This window comes from Pipistrellus kuhlii, unplaced genomic scaffold, assembly GCF_014108245.1.
Source record: "Pipistrellus kuhlii isolate mPipKuh1 unplaced genomic scaffold, mPipKuh1.p scaffold_m20_p_7, whole genome shotgun sequence".
NCBI classification, from domain to species: Eukaryota; Metazoa; Chordata; class Mammalia; order Chiroptera; family Vespertilionidae; genus Pipistrellus; species Pipistrellus kuhlii.
In genome coordinates, this window is record NW_023425573.1 from 55,978,443 (window position 1) to 55,994,198 (window position 15,756).

Here is a 15,756-nt window from a genome sequence, read left to right on the forward strand (position 1 = left end):
ACGCAGTGGGAATCCCTTGCAGTCTCAGCATGGCCAAGGGAAGGGCTGGAGGGTGCCTAGCAAAGAGGAGCTCCCACACAGAAGCTCTGCGGTGACCTGCAAGTCTCCTGTTTTTCTGAGCCCGACGAACCGCACAAAAGATGGTGCTTCCTGTGCCAAATGGAGAGTAAAAGTCCCGTGGCTCAGGGTGCCTTTTGCCAAGGGAGCCCACATTTTCATCTGATGTGTCACCTGAGGGATTCCTCCTCCTCCTCCTGTTGTGTTATTATGTACATAAGACACATCACAAGATGAAACCTGTCACAAGGGCTAGCATTAAACCTGCCAATGCACATGTCACCGGTAATTGCCTTGGCAGATTACAGCTCCAGCTCCACATTCTCCCAGAGGCCCCAGCCCTGTACTTCCGAGGTGCAGCCCCGGCCCCGGCCCCGGCCCCAGCCCCGGCCCCAGCCCCGCGCGGTGCAGAGCGGCTGATGGAGCTCCGGGAGCAGCACAAGCCTGCAGCTCCGGAGACTGTGGCATTTCCCATCAACACTGAAATCTGCCTTGTAACTGGGTTCTTGCCGAGGACTGTCTTCCCATTTTAAATACACAGGCTTGGGCCTAAAAACTCACCCATCCCATTTGTAGTTTTACTATGTAAGTCCCTTTAACGATTTGGTATCTGGAAACCGCCCCTTCCAAGTGCTTTGGGAAACAACCGTTTCTAGAAAGATGGAGAAAACATCAGAAAAGCACATGATGTGCATCGCCCTCAATTCCACTTATAAAATGTTCACCAGGCACCATCCTTCCCACTGCAATTGGTGAAGCAGTATACTGCCTGCCTTGCATGCAACAGTAACCAAATCAAGAACGAGAATGAGGGTGTTTTCCATACATGAAACCCTGTGACTCAGACACCCGAGGTGGGGAAGTCCCCTTGCAGAGAGCAGGTAAACATAATCCTGTGCCCTGCCTTTTGCTCTTTTTCCAAAGGCTCCCAGCATCCCCTAGAGTTTTCAGCGCTGCACATGAATGCTGATAATCAGTAGGTTAAACAGAAATACAAACACCCACCATCTCCAAAGATGCCAGGAATCTTCCAACATAGGCAGCACTCCACTGCATTAGCTGAAAAATGCCAAGGCTCCAAGACATATTATTATAATAAGTGCCCTTCTCGGGCAAGATGTTTGGCTAAGACACTGGTGTGTCTACTGAATTTTAACCCGAAGTTAACACATTTACTTATATCAGTCGCTATCGTTTGAGTGCTGAAAGGACAAGTGTCAGGTTTCTTGGTTTTACAATTAAAAAAAAAAAGAATTAGAACCAGACATTCAGTCTAAGCAAAAGGCAAAAAGGCCAAGGTTGACGTTGGCCATGCGCTGAATGTGAGCTCCAGCTCACTGAAATGAATTCCTCTGAAGCCAGAAAATGGCTCACAAAAACGTTGGCCTTGGACTCAAATCAGGAAAAACAGACCAGCCAAAGTTTAAGTCAAGTTTATTTTCCACTTTTAGTATTTTTCAAATTATACAACATGCAGTCTGCCAGAGTATCCATACGTCTTCATTTTAGAACCCAGAAGATACCCAAATTTTCCACGGGCCAGAGGAGGGTTACTACCAGATTTTTTTTGTTACATGTATTATATTACAGATCGTTACTTGATATAAATGCATTCTTCCCTCCAAATCACCAAGTTTGCCCACAATTTTTAAAATGAAAGCTACTGTACAGATACACAGAGCCCAGCAATCATACATCTGCAGTACACATGACACACTGTACAAACTAGACATGAATAATTCTACAGATGCCCTCCCCTCACCTCCACACCCAATGGAAAGTAGTTACAACGGATACACAACCTGTCATGTACAGTCGGACTCCATAGAGCAGTGCTTCCTGGCCCTTGCCCAATACTTCTAAAAAGTCTAAGTTGAATGTTAAAAGAAGCTGTTGTAGTCTATGATGGTTCCCTCAACTTGTTGAAGATATGCAGGGTGAGACAATGAAGAGAAAATGCCGCCCTCCTTGCCAATGAAAAACTCCCCCAATATGTCTTCTGCGCTGCTAAAAACAGGCACCGCAAAGGGGGGACTGTGAGAGCTTTGATTTGATTCAGTTACTCCTGCAGGAAAGGGGAATCCACAGCTCCTTCAGGAGTCCTGCTGACGGCTTGGTCTGGCCTTGGACAGGAGTATCAAGTTCTTCAAATTTAGGGCTTCAAAATACATTAGATGCTACGTTCTAGACAGACATTCTTATTTCTCCATTTATCCCGATATTTCTATGAATCCTAATTTAATCATATGATACTATTTCCTTTAAACCCCTTAATCTACACTTAATGTTCTTACCACTCGCCATTCAACAAAAGCCAACTGTACACTGTTTAAAGAAATGATGCGTTTGTACAGAAGTTCCTGGTAAGTGACCAGAACACATTTGGCATTAATATAGTTTAGTCTCCAACTATATATCTGATATCCCCAACAGCATTCCTCTAAATTAACAATCTACTATCCTGCAGGTAGTTTATCTGTATTCCCTTCAAGAATCAAAGTAAACATTCAAGAAGTAGCATGAAATATAAAATTATTTAGAGAAGAAAAGCACATGTGCACATATATGCACACACACACACACACACACACATCCACACACCACACAAACACACCACTTATACACAAACACACACATGCTAGCAAAGAGCAGCATACAACCAATATACAACCATAGGCTTGGCCTTCAGAAATGTGGCTTTTTACATTTAGAATCCAAGTGTAATGGAGCAATAGTCTAAAAAAATTAAAGTTGCATACATGTGGCCTTCTAAACAATTGGCGTATAGAATATATGATCTCAAAATTAGCTTATTACACAGAGTAATATTAGGAATCCACTTGAACGTACTGTATTATCCATTCCAATAATCTGTCTATTAGTCACAGTGAGGAAACTTAGTTTTGAGGTCCTATAAAGATCAAAGCTAGGTGAACTGACTGGCTGATCAGCAACTAGCAGAAGTATCTTTAAGAGACATCAAAGCCAACTTTCTCTGTGAATAAAAGTAAAGTGAATTCTGTGAGTCCCTTGTGGAGATCAAGAAATACGGAACTACAAGTGACTGCTTTTTTGAAACATGAAAGGGCCATGCAATTCTTTAGAAGTAAAAAAGGGGTACCCAGGGAAAAAAATCACCTTGGAAAAAATCCAAAATAATCTATTAACAAGAGAGCCAAAAAGAAATTATTGACCTTGGTTCAATTTCCAAACACAAAGTAATACAGTTGCATCATAGACAATCATGGTATGACCATTAGTAACTGGTAATCTTCCCAAAGACCAATGTTTTAGCGTCTAAAATCAGAGACAAGGTTATAAATCCGGCATGTTATCACCTGGTAAGGGCTACAGAACCTGTCCTACAAGGACCCTTCTATCAGATTGCAAACGGCAACTGGGCAATTTATACTGCATGAGTGCTGGCAACCACATAAGAAAATCAAACAGAAGAATTTTTAAAATGCAAAATTGTCATCTTTTTCAAATAAATACTTCAGGTAGAATTCATCCTCTTCTCTCCTTACTCCTCTTGCCCTCAAAATAAAACATACCCAAACAAAAAGCAACATTTAGCAAATAAATTAAATAAAGCAGCTTTGCTTTGTTAGGAAATTTTATACAAGATTTTGGAGGTTAATTCAGTCCTTAGTGCTTTCTTCTCTCTCTCTTTCTCTCTCTCTCTCTCTCTCTCTCTCTCTCTCTCTCTCTCTCTCTCTCACACACACACACACACACACACCCACACACACACACACACACCCACACACACACACACACACCCCCCGCACGCACGCACATGCACCTTGAACAATGTTCTGTCCACACAGCCACTAGAAAGCCAAACGGTGACAGCAGGGGGCAGTGCCAGCTTGCTCCTTCTGGGCGGGCACAGTAGTAGGAGGACCGGTGAAGAGTTTGGTTTGGTTGTCATGGACTTATCCTCAAATCTGTCAAAACAGTAGCAGCACAGAACAACTTAATTGAATCTTTGTCATTTTCCCTGAAAAACTTCACTACTTGGAAATCAATCGTTTTCATATGTACACCATGGGGAGTTGATTCAGTTTAGATTCATATATTTGAATATAGCAACAGGTAAATATTTTTTTAAAAATCCATCCATATTGATTTCTTCTGATTCTGCCTAAGAAGATAAAACCTGTATTTGATGCCAAAAAGAGGACCCAAATAGTCAGAATGATGAGCTAAATAACTTATTCATGGCAACTTATTCATAGGCACAAAAATTTGTCCATTACTTTCTCCCCAGGGCTTCCTCTTTCAATTGCTGGAATGATCCTGGATTTCGGCAGCAATACCCCCTTGAGACTCCAGATGGCTCCCAAGAGAAAGAGGCCATCCAGATGCCACTCCAGGCGATCAGGGCGAAGGGGGCAACCCCACTTCCACTCATCCAACTCTGCGGCATTTCCAGCAATGCTGTAGGGCTGGCTGAGACTCGTCGTTGCAGGTTCAATAGCAAACAGCTCAGAGGTGAACTGTATGATTTTTCATGTTCGCAGAGCTGTGTTTGAGTGAACAAATTCTACATTGCTGCTGTCAGATTGTTTTTCTGCCTTGAAGAAATTTGCTTTGCATTTTAACGAATGTCATACTAAAAGGCGTACTTTACAGATCCAAAGATGTGACCAGGATATTCAAAAGGCTTCCTAGGAGTAATCTGTTTTTGGAAAAGTATTCAGAATGAAAATTTTGAACACTGTAGCAGCACTTTGTTCTCTAAAATTATAAAGTGTCTATTTTACAGGAAACCAGACAGTTTCAGCAAAGCGTGATCACCTGCCTCCACGGCACTTGGTTGTCCCCCTGGAAACCCCCCCCCCCAAAGGCAAGTTAGGGCGTTTGCTGGACAGCGCAGGGGCTGCCCAGAGACCGCCCGAGGCCCAAGGCGGAGTCCGAAGTGGTGGTTCCCGGGAGTGAGTGGGTCTTCTGTAATCACTCCTTCAGGTTTCTCAGGAAGAGAGTGGTCCGAGCACACGTCTGCACACAGAACTTCTACACAGCTCAAACACCTGAAACGGGTGCACTGCAGATGGCTGGGTAAGCAAGTGGGAAAGAAAAGTGTGTAGGAGGGGGTGGGGGAGAGGAATTGGTGATTAATTTCGTCCTTGACATGCTACGTGGAGAGTCAGATCTGTTGAAAGAGAACAAAAGAGAGAACACAGGTGTTAGAAGACACAATGGAAATTCACTCCTCAGCAAAAAGAAAACGAAAGTTTGTAATTCTAGACATATCGACCAGAGATGTCTAATAAAAATACCATGTGAGCCACCCAATTTTAAATTTTCAAGTGGCCACATTAAAAAGTAAAGAGAAACGGGTAAAATTAATTTTAACTATGTAAGATTTCCTTTAACCCAATACATTCACTATATTATCCTTTCAATCAATGGGTAAGCAGCATTCCACGTTGAGATGTTGCACATGACGATATATCACTGAAGATATTTCAGTCCTCCTCCCAGGGTTTGCAATCCTCTGTGTACCTGACCCTTACAGCACACCTCCGTGTGGACGTGACCACATTGCAGGTGCTCAGTCACGCGTGGCCAATGGCTTGGACAGCACGGCCTCCTACGTACTGCTCTGGATGTAAGTATGTAGCCCTCAAACATCCTCTTCTAAAAGTCACTTCTACTGAAACTGCAGATATTCAGAGAAACAGGATGCACTCACTTTCTCATTCCCAGGGGAACTCACACACCACTCCTCACCTGCCACCACCGGGGATCCCAAGCAGGTCAGACACAGCCCCAGCCTCAGGCTCTCTGGCCGAGACAGAGGTTCCCAGCCCTGCGAGGGTGCTCTGCCTGCCTGGGATGAGGGTGGCTCAGTGGAGCACCCTGTGATTTTCCCTCCACTGGCCACCACACAGATGCTCGTCAGGTCTCCAGGATGAGAGCCTGGGCTGGTCCCGACCCAGAGCCCTTTGCGCCAACGCCAGTGAGCTCAGCTTTCACGAAGAAACGGAAAGGTCAGCTTCCTCACTCAGGCTGGGAGCCAGGACTATCTGTCATCTTGCCTGTGAGTTTTGGGCAGAACTCGTGGAGGTTGTTGGGAGGGTTGAGAGGGAAGAGAGAGGGATGGGAGCCTCCTCCCTGTGGGGATTACCTGGCACAGGAAATACGAGACACTAAGGAAACCCAACTGCTCTTAGGATAAGCAAGAGCAAAAGCAAATGGAAATTGTGTAGAAGGGGGGAAAGGTTTAAATAGAACTCCACAGCCTAACAAATACTGCTTTCTGTTTTTGCCTCTAGAAGGCTGATAACCGAATTCCTGGCTCAACTGTGATAACTATCTCAGATTCCTGCGATAATGCTCGCTTCTTCTCTAACCTTTCTCCCCTCTCTCCTGATTTATACTAATGTAAGCAACCTCCCATATTTTGTATAAATAAGCAGGATATAAATTATAAATAAGAGAAAGAATCAAGGCACGGAAAGGGATTATAAAAGCAGATAAGATCAAAATGCAGAGAGAGAGAAAAAAACCTTCAAGAAATATAGAACAAAAACTAAATAGGAAGAAGAGAGAGAGAGAGAGAGAGAGAGAGAGAGAGAGAGAGAGAGAGAGAGAGAGAGAGAAAGAAGAAGAGAAGAAGAAGAAGAAGGAGGAGGAGAAGGAGGAGGAGGAGAGGAGGAGGAGGAGGAGGAGGAGGAGGAGGAGGAAGAAGAAGAAGAAGAAGAAGAAGAAGAAGAAGAAGAAGAAGAGGAGAGAAGAAGAGGAGGAGAGAAAAGAAGAGAGAGGAGAGAGAGAGAGAAGGAGAGAGAGAGAGAGAGAACACAGATTCCTTTTAAGAAGATCACCTCCTCACAGACACCTGGGGAGCTTATCTGTTAAGTACCTCTCTTGCTCCAACAGTATAATCATAATGATTATTAAGCTTTCAATTAAAAGTGGTTTGAACAGCCTTGTAGGGTAATGCTCACACCGTGTTTAGAATCACAGAAAGAGGTTTTTCTTAGGAAGAGCACCTTCAATGGCTAACCTTTCTGCTGAGATGTATACTTGTTCATGTTAGGCCCAGAAATGGGAACCTTTGAAAGCATGGCCATAGTTGTCACTTAAATCCATGGAGCTGAAACCCAGTAGCCCAGCCATGCTTTCTGAGCACCACGCTGAAAGCCCCATCTCCCCCACCCCCACCCAGCCACCCTCCTAGTTCCTTTCTCCCACACTATCCCAGAACCACATGAGATGGTCTTCCTGCAAGCCTGGAGGCAGGGAGGTAATGAGCACATACCTCCAATTGTAGGATTATGGCTTAACGTGACGATGGCAGGCAAGCCATGTTGACAGAGCCAAACGTTAGACACGGAGACTCAACGGGGCGCCTCAGTAACTGCAGCAGACCATGAAGGGGCATGGCTTCCTCTGGAAGGCCTTTCATGAGGCTCCCCACTCCCCACCATGTGCAAGATTCAGCACGTTGGGCTAATAGCTCAGAAGAAACGGGGGGCCACAAAGGAGGCCCGACCTGCTCAGTTCAATCACCTCCAGGAGGGCGAGAGGGAGAACTGAGCTTGTGACGGGCTGCCTGGAGGGAAACACAGGACCTCAACCAATGCAAGGCCCTTTATTAGGAAGAGGCCACCCTTCACCCTGAGTTACAGCTCTTTAGGCGGCCTTTCCGGCCCAAGGAAGAAACCCTCAGGGAGGATACTCCCATCTTCTCCCAACGAGCTGGATGCTCATCTCCTCAGGTAAACTTAGGAGAAAAATGGATAAAATTTACAAAGGTAAACAGTTAGTCTCGGGAAGGTGTTTCTGACTGTTGTCATCAAAGAGGGGCCATTACGGCAGGCCGGTGAACCCTAAGGCCACTTAAAACCCTGTTCTGCCAACTCTCTGAAATGGTTTAGATCATCATCCACTTACATGCATGCATTTATTCATTCACTCATTCATTCATAGCAGCATACTGGACCAAGTGACCAGAGTGGACTGTCCCTGGGTCTCTGCCAAACTAGAGATGGTGATTCAGAATGGCAACATGTGACTAGATTTAGAAGGAAGTGAAACCACCTCCTTTAGAAGAGGTGGGGAAGGCTGAGAGAAGCTAATTATATAAGGATTTTGCAATAGTATTTAGAGACAACCCCCCCCCCCCCACTTCGACTTTTGCAATTGCTTGCAGTGGATTTACGCTTAATCCAAACAGTACATAGTCTTAACTTCTCTTCTGCCTTTTTGCAATTCGACCCCACATTATAAGAATTACTGATCGTACTTTCTGTATCAGGACTGAATAGAAGTGGATTTATTCCACAGGAGCACTAGTGCAATCTGCTGGGAGGAACAATTTCAGTTGCTCTGACTTTAGAACTGAGAAGCACAGCATTGGGAAGATTTCAAATGGAGCAGCCCACCGCCCTGTGGATGAAACAAGGACTTCCCTCCCCGGGTCCTCCTGAGGCCTCCGAATCTGCAGCGCCAAACTCACGCACAGCAGCAGTGACCCTGAGCTACTTCTGTCCTCCTCCCACAGTCCTGCCTCCTCTGTTCTCGCCAGGCCGGTCCCACAGCCAAACACTGGCTCATGTTGTGGGGGGTAGCCTGTGCCAGGGACTCTGAGACTTCCCCTTTTCCTTCACTCCATCTCATTCAGTATCCAAAGCAAACCTGTGAGGACAGGACTATGAGCAAAATTCTCCTAGGTCATAGTTTTCTTATTTGTTAAATGGCCAAGGATCTTGTCAGCAGTGACAAGGCTGCGTTTTCTTCATGTAATTCAACCAAAACAACACTGCAGCAGACAGGAGCACTCAGCTGCCATTTCTTAAGCCAAATTGTAGAGATTTGTAAAACATGTAAAACAATGCCATTCTGCTGAGTTTTTTGTTTTAGAAAATAATTATTTTTCATAAAAAATGGCATTTATGCCGAAACTGGTTTGGCTCAGTGGTAGAGCATCGGTCTGTGGACTGAAAGGTCCCGGGTTCGATCCCAGTCGGGGGCATGTACATTGGTTGCGGGCACATCCCTGGAAAGGGGTGTGCAGGAGGCAGCTGGTCGATGTTTCTAGCTCTCTATCTTTCTCCCTTCCTCTCTGTAAAAAATCAATAAAATATATTTTTTTAAAAATGGCATTTATGTTAATAGTAGTAACATATCAGGATCTCAGGCCCTTGGTGGGGCAGAAAAGCCCACAGATCTTTGCTATGTGTCTGCTTCATCCCATCATGTAAGAAGTTAAAGACATTACTTTTATTAACAAAAACGTATATCTATATCTATATACATAAAAGGCTAATATGCTAAGTGTCTGACTGTCCAACCGGTCACTATGACATGCACTGACAACCAGGGGGCAGATGCTCAATGCAGGAGCTGCCGTGACACACACTGGCCATTTATAGAGAAACAGCACCACAGACCTGGCGTCAACAAAGAAATCCTCAACTTCCCACAAGTGGGACACAGGCCCTGCCACCACCCAGGAGTGACAGCCCACCAAATCGCAGCTGAAGCTGTCAAGACCCCATGGCACAAAATGCCCACAGCCCAGCCCTATCCAGCCCAGAAATGGTGGCTGTGGGCATCAGATAATGACGTCATGCAGCAACACCTAGCTTCCTCTCCCTAGCAACTAGCCTCCTTGTAGTTTCTTCAGACCAGGAACATGACTTGCTTTATAACCAGGTGCAAACATTTTACACTTTAACCAAATGTCTGTGAAGCATTTTCCCGTGCCTCATCTCATTTGATCCTCACAGAAGTCCTGGAGTAGGTAGATAGGAGACTCTTTGGAATCCTATTTTTTTTTTCGTTAGCCAGAAAACAGAGATTTAAAAAGCTTGGAAACTTGACCCAAAGGAAAAGAAATGGTGGACCTTGAAAATTACTTCAGGTTTTCTCACTGCGCAGAAAATAGTCAATCTCTGCTGCAGTTAAATATTTTACCCTTTGTTCTCCCTGAATGAGCTACAATAATAATCTGTTTCATGTTGATATTTTCTGCTATGTTGCTCACAATTACCTAAAAGAGGAGTTGGGGTGCTTCACTGGGCGGAAAAAGTTTAGCTAACTCAGAAAGCAGGTCTAATTAAGCAAGTATATCCTATACAGTCCCCAGGTTACGTCGGACTCGATATACATTGTTTTGTAGTTGAGTCGCCATCTCCCATTTATTTATAAAAAAAAAAAAGTTCAGTCATTTCAATGTATGTACATATGTGCTTTATGTTTTTATTATTTATTTACCACAATAAAGATCAGGAATTGTTAATTTTCTTTTAATTTTTTCTTTTTACTGTTTCTCTTCATTATTGCTGTGTATGTGCTCCATGTGAGTGATGTAGGTGCTTATGAGTGGGTTCCAACTTACAGCAAATATTGAGTTACGTCACACCATAGGAACAGATCTCCGAGGTAACCCAAGGACCTACTGTATAATAAAAGCGTAGTATGTTAATTGTCCCCTTGACTGGGAGTTCATCTAGGAGTTTGACAGCGGGCAGAGCCGACTGGGGGAAGGAAGGGAGGCCCCAGACAGCGGCTGGCAGCTGCTAGGGACTCTACCAGTGCATGGGTTTCGTGCACTGGGCCTCTAGTTCTATATATATAAAAGGCTAAGTTACTCCCACATGCATGATACATATAAAGTTCTCACTGGTGCCAATCACACACATGTTCCCATCTGTCATTGTCAATCATGAATTTAGTTGACAATTCTATTATAAAGAAAGGGCAGATAATGATATTAAAATATTTCTTCTAATTAATTTCCTTTCAATGTGCACTACTAATCCATGAACTGGGCCATTAGTTCATAATAAAGGCCTGAAGCAGTGACACCTGAAGCAGACAGAGCAACCTGTAGAGACTGTCCTGGGTCCTGGGAAAGGCACACAAATCAGAGACATGGGTCATAGCGGCACACCCAGGATCCTCCGATGGCCCTTCAGAGTCATGCCCCCTGGGTGGCTTTGCCATAAACTGCAGAAGCCCTTTTCCAGGGCTGTTTTCTTTATGCCTCAAAACATGAAAAACACCGTCTACAAATGTGAATTGCTTCTTCTAATGTCCTAGAAGAGCCCCAATAGGTCCCTTCTGACTCTACTGCTGTGATTTTATCAAATAAATGTTGATAAAAGTTTATCAAAACTTTATTAAATAGGACATGTTTCTAGACTTCATATGTATGGTTTTAATAAAAATGCAGTCCTCAAATCAGGCTCTTCCTCTATCAGCACCGTAAGAGGCACCCTGGGTCTTTGGTTAATTTTACAATATTTTTCACTTCTGTGTTTTTCTTAACACAGAAATCTGAAGCATCGCTGTGTGCTACTGCAGATGGCCCCACCGACTGCCTTGTGGCTGGCACCCTGTGCAAGCCCACACTCGCCCTCTGCTCTGCCCAAGTGGGTGCTACTCCTCACTGCTTCAACTGTCTTCATCTAAAGGGGGAGAGCGGCACTCTGTGGGAAAACGATGTGTTCCAGCCCCGGAAGACAGAATGCCCTGCAGGCATGCTCTGATTCTGCGGTGGCTTTAACAGTGAAAGGGGGTGGGAGAGTTGGGTCACATCATGACACACGGAAGCAGTGCAGGCGTGCCAGGCTAAAAGTCACCGCGCTGCACCTGGCTCTTCACGCTCAGCAGGATCGGCTTTCTTTCAGTTATATTAACATTGGTGATGGAGAGTTTTGATTTGTGGTTTCATTTTAATATAACTTCTAAATTTGTTTTGACTTGACAGATGTGTAAGATCTGTAAGTATAGAGAGTGTATAGTGCTTTAAATTTTCAAATATTTACATGGTGTACTAAAGTAAAACTCTAGGGGCTATGTGAGAATTTTAGTTCTTTAAAAGTACTCTATATTTACTATTCAAGTTTGAGAAATAATGGTCCAAATATAGAAAAACTGAAAGAACACCATTCTGCCACAAAAATCTTTCAGAAAAGTGGTTTCAGCAATGCCCCACTGGCGCCACCTGGTGGACACATTTGAACAAGTGCCCACAGGCTAGCTAAAGCATGGCCAGGAAAGGAAGACAACTCACTCCAGGGCCCTCAGAACCAGGGAGCTAGACAAGTATTCAAGGGCTGCCTCATTAATGTGGGGCCTCGAATAAAGCCTGACAGGCCTATCTCCCACCTCTTCTCCAGCTTGCAGCTCATGGCTTACCTGCAACAACAGAGGGCCCTTTTACCTCCCTGTGGGCTTTATCCAGCACCCTGGGTGCGTGTCACTCTGATCTGAACCCAATACTCTGTACCTGTAATTCTCCTACATTGTCCATGTCCCCTCTCAGCTGGATCAACACCATCCACATACAGATAAGCTGTAATAGCTCCCATCTTTAAAAAAAAGAAATGCAGGTGGTACAGAGGATCCAAGATGGCTGCGCCCAGGTGAACACCTAGCCGCAGCCGCACACAACAATTTCAATAAAATACAACTAAAATATAAAACGGACATTGCCCAGAACTACAGGAAGGTTGACTGACTGGAAATTCTACAGCGAGAAGCAAGGAGAAAACCAGAAGGAGGCGCGGAGGAGCTGGAAAAGCCCAAGGTACGGAGACGTGGTGCGCGGAGAGGACGGAGCCAGAGAGGAGGGAGGCCGAGTGCCTGGCGGGCGTTCCCGAGCGGAAAGGAGAGAAAAGCTCCGACTGTGCTGGGCCCCCAACTGCTCTGAACCCGGTTCTGGGCCAGACCCCAGGGACTCAGGCTCAGCCGTAGGGAGCCGGGCTGTAAGGCGGAACCCCGGGGAGAGACGAAAGGAGGTCCCGGAGGCGTGCACACTGTGCACAGAGAAGGGACGATCGGCTGTGCCGCGAGATTGCCCTGACGGGAAGGAGACCTGGGCTCCAGACTGCTCTGAACGCCACCTCCAACTCCACTTCCAACTGAACTGAACCCCAATACCGGGCTCATTAGGGGAGAGCATAGACTGTTTGGCAGCGGGCGAAAATCGAGGGCACCTTTCTCTCAGAGGCGCCGGCAGCAGCGAGCACTGAAGGACCCGCACAGGGCGGGGCTGACAAGCCAAAGCTGCAGGCTCCACCCTGAAACCCCGTCCCATCTGTAACTGCGAAATGCGACAACAAAATAGATCACAAACGAAAGAAATGGAGGACAAAAAGCGTCTGGATATAGAGTTCAAATCTACGCTTATAAGGTTTTTCAAGAATTTCCTAGAAAAGATGGATAAGGCCTATGAGGATATGATAAGAGATCAACTAGAATTAATAAGGAGTCAACAAGAAATGATAAGGGATCAACAAGAAATAAAGAATACATTGTCTGAAATAAAAAATATTTTACTGAGTCCTCAAAACAGAAGGGAAGATCGCAAGAATCAAGTCAAAGATTTGGAACATAAAGAACCAGAAGACACTCCTCCACAGAAGCTAGAAGGCAAGAGAATCCAGAAAATTGAAGATAATGTAAGAAACCTCTGGGACAACTTCAAGCGAACCAACATCAGAATTATGGGGGTCCCAGAAGATGAGAGAGAGCAAGATATCGAAAACATACTGAAAGAAATAGTGACAGAAAACTTCCCCTACCTGGTGAAAGAATTAGACTTACAAGTCCAGGAAGCGCACAGAACTCCAAACAAAAGGAATCCAAAGAGGACCACACCGAGACACATCATTATTAAAATTCCAAGAGCAAAAGACAAAGAGAGAATATTAAAAGAAGCAAGAGCAAAGAAGGTAGTAACCTACAAAGGAGCACCTATACGATTGTCAGCTGACTTCTCAACAGAAACCATGCAGGCCAGAAGGGAATGGCAAGAAATATTCAAGGTGATGAATAGCAAGAACCTACAGCCAAAAATAATCTACCCAGCAAAGCTATCACTCAGAATCGAAGGCCAGATAAAGAGCTTCACTAATAAAAAAAAAGCTAAAGGAGTTCATCACCACCAAACCAGAATTATATGAATTGCTGAAGGGGGTTCTTTCAGAAGAGAAAGTAAACAAAGATAAAAATTATGAACAACAAATACATAACTATCAACAAGTGAATCTAAAAACCAAGGAAATTAAAAAAATCTGATGAACAATATTAACTGTTGAATATAATAGAATCAGAGGTATGGAAGGGGAGTGAACCGACGATTCTTGGGGTAAAGGGGAGAGGGGGGCGTGGGAAGAGACTGAACATAAACTGTGCACCTATGGATGAGGACAATGGGGAGAGGGGAAAGGGCAGAGGGCGGGGTGGGAACCTGGTGGAGGAGAGCAATGGTGGTGGGGGGGGGGGGGAAAGGAACATTTGTAATAATATGAACAATAAAAACTTATTAAAAAAAAAAAAAAAAAAAAAAAAAAAAAAAAAGAAATGCAAACCCCCTCTTAACTCCAAGTCCTCCATTCCTCTGCCCATTCAAATAAAACTTGCCTGGCCAGCGTGGCTCAGTGGTTAAGCATTGACCTATGAACCAGGAGGTCCTGGTAGGATTCCAGGTCAGGACACATGCCGGAATTTTGGGCTCAATCCCCAGTGTGGGGCGTGCAGGAGGCAGCTGGTCAATGATTCTCATCACTGATGCTTTTCTCTCTCTCCCTTCCTCTCTGAAATCAATAAAAATGTATTTTAGAAAATGAAAAGTAAAACTTGAAGCTGGTGCAGTTGATGACTGGACTCCCCACCACCCCCCTCTGAAGTCCAAGCTAATTGGGCCACATCCCCCTCTGCTGAGCAGCTCAAGGTCACCTCCCTCTGACTTTTACCAACCATCCAGTCTCCGTCGTCATCTTCCTCCAGCTCTGAGCGGCCTTTGACACACCTGACCCCCTTTTTCTAAAAACGGGGTGTCACATTCTCCTTCTCTGACCCCTTTGGCGGTGCCACCTACCTTTTCTCACAGGTCCCGGGGCCTAACTCCCCCGGCCCTCTGTTACCTCCTCCCAGTTGCCTCCTCCAGACCCACTGCTTTACACACAATCTCCACCATCTCAACCCTGACTTTTCTCCTCACTGCAGACTCACCAATCCAGCAGCCTACTCAACACACCCTCGTGGTTGGTGAGCTGGGTTGATGTCTAAGTGGCATCTCTAACCAGGATGATAAAAGCCAAACTTTCAGTTTTTCCACAAAAACTGCTGATCACCCAATGTCCCCAGTCATGCTAAAGGTAACAGTCACCTGGTTGCTAGAGCCCAAACCTAGGAACCACTTTTGAGTTCCACCATACAGTCCTCTCTCCTCCCCCTCAGCTCTCACACATGGGCTGACTCTAAGCACTTGCTGCCACCATGTTGGCTCAACGCTATCTCCTTCCAAGTGGACAGCAGCCACTAGGAAAGTCCACTCTTACTCTCAGGCCTCATCCTTTCTCCGCAGCCCAGCGCATGGCAGCCCTTTCCTGTCATGAACCAGGTCCCACCATTTCCATCCCAAAGCCCCGCACACCTAGATTCCACTCTAAACTGCTCACCGGAGCCTCAAAGCCTCCTTTATCCCGTCCCCACCTCCCTTCCCAACAGCCCGAATGAACGTGGTCTCCACTGTTCTCTGGGCGTTAGCTCGATCAGCCCTCCTTGGCTCCTCAGATATGCCGTCTCCCCACCTTCCACTAGTGTCTGTGTCGCTCTGCCCCAGGCCACGGGGTGGCTGGCTTTTCATCGTTCAGTTCTCAGCTCAAATGCCAGCCCCTCTTTCTACATAAGCATCCTCCATCTCTATGCTATTACCCTGTTCCTTACTTT

The 15,756-nt window shown here is 45.3% G+C and overlaps 1 protein-coding gene across 3 annotated transcripts in view; it reads right to left on the reverse strand.

The window, feature by feature from the left end:
- Positions 1-1,474: 1,474 nt before the first annotated feature.
- The window catches only part of KIF5C (kinesin family member 5C), a 150,465-nt gene continuing 136,183 nt past the window's right edge, over positions 1,475-15,756 (reverse strand). For 2 of the 3 annotated variants that reach the window (XM_036421238.2, XM_036421237.2), the window contains exon 26: positions 1,475-5,215. The gene's annotated coding sequence lies outside the window, so the exon portion shown is untranslated. Of the gene's footprint in view, positions 5,216-8,259; positions 8,267-15,756 lie in introns of all 3 variants that reach the window. The other variant, XM_036421239.2, reaches the window with a different exon arrangement.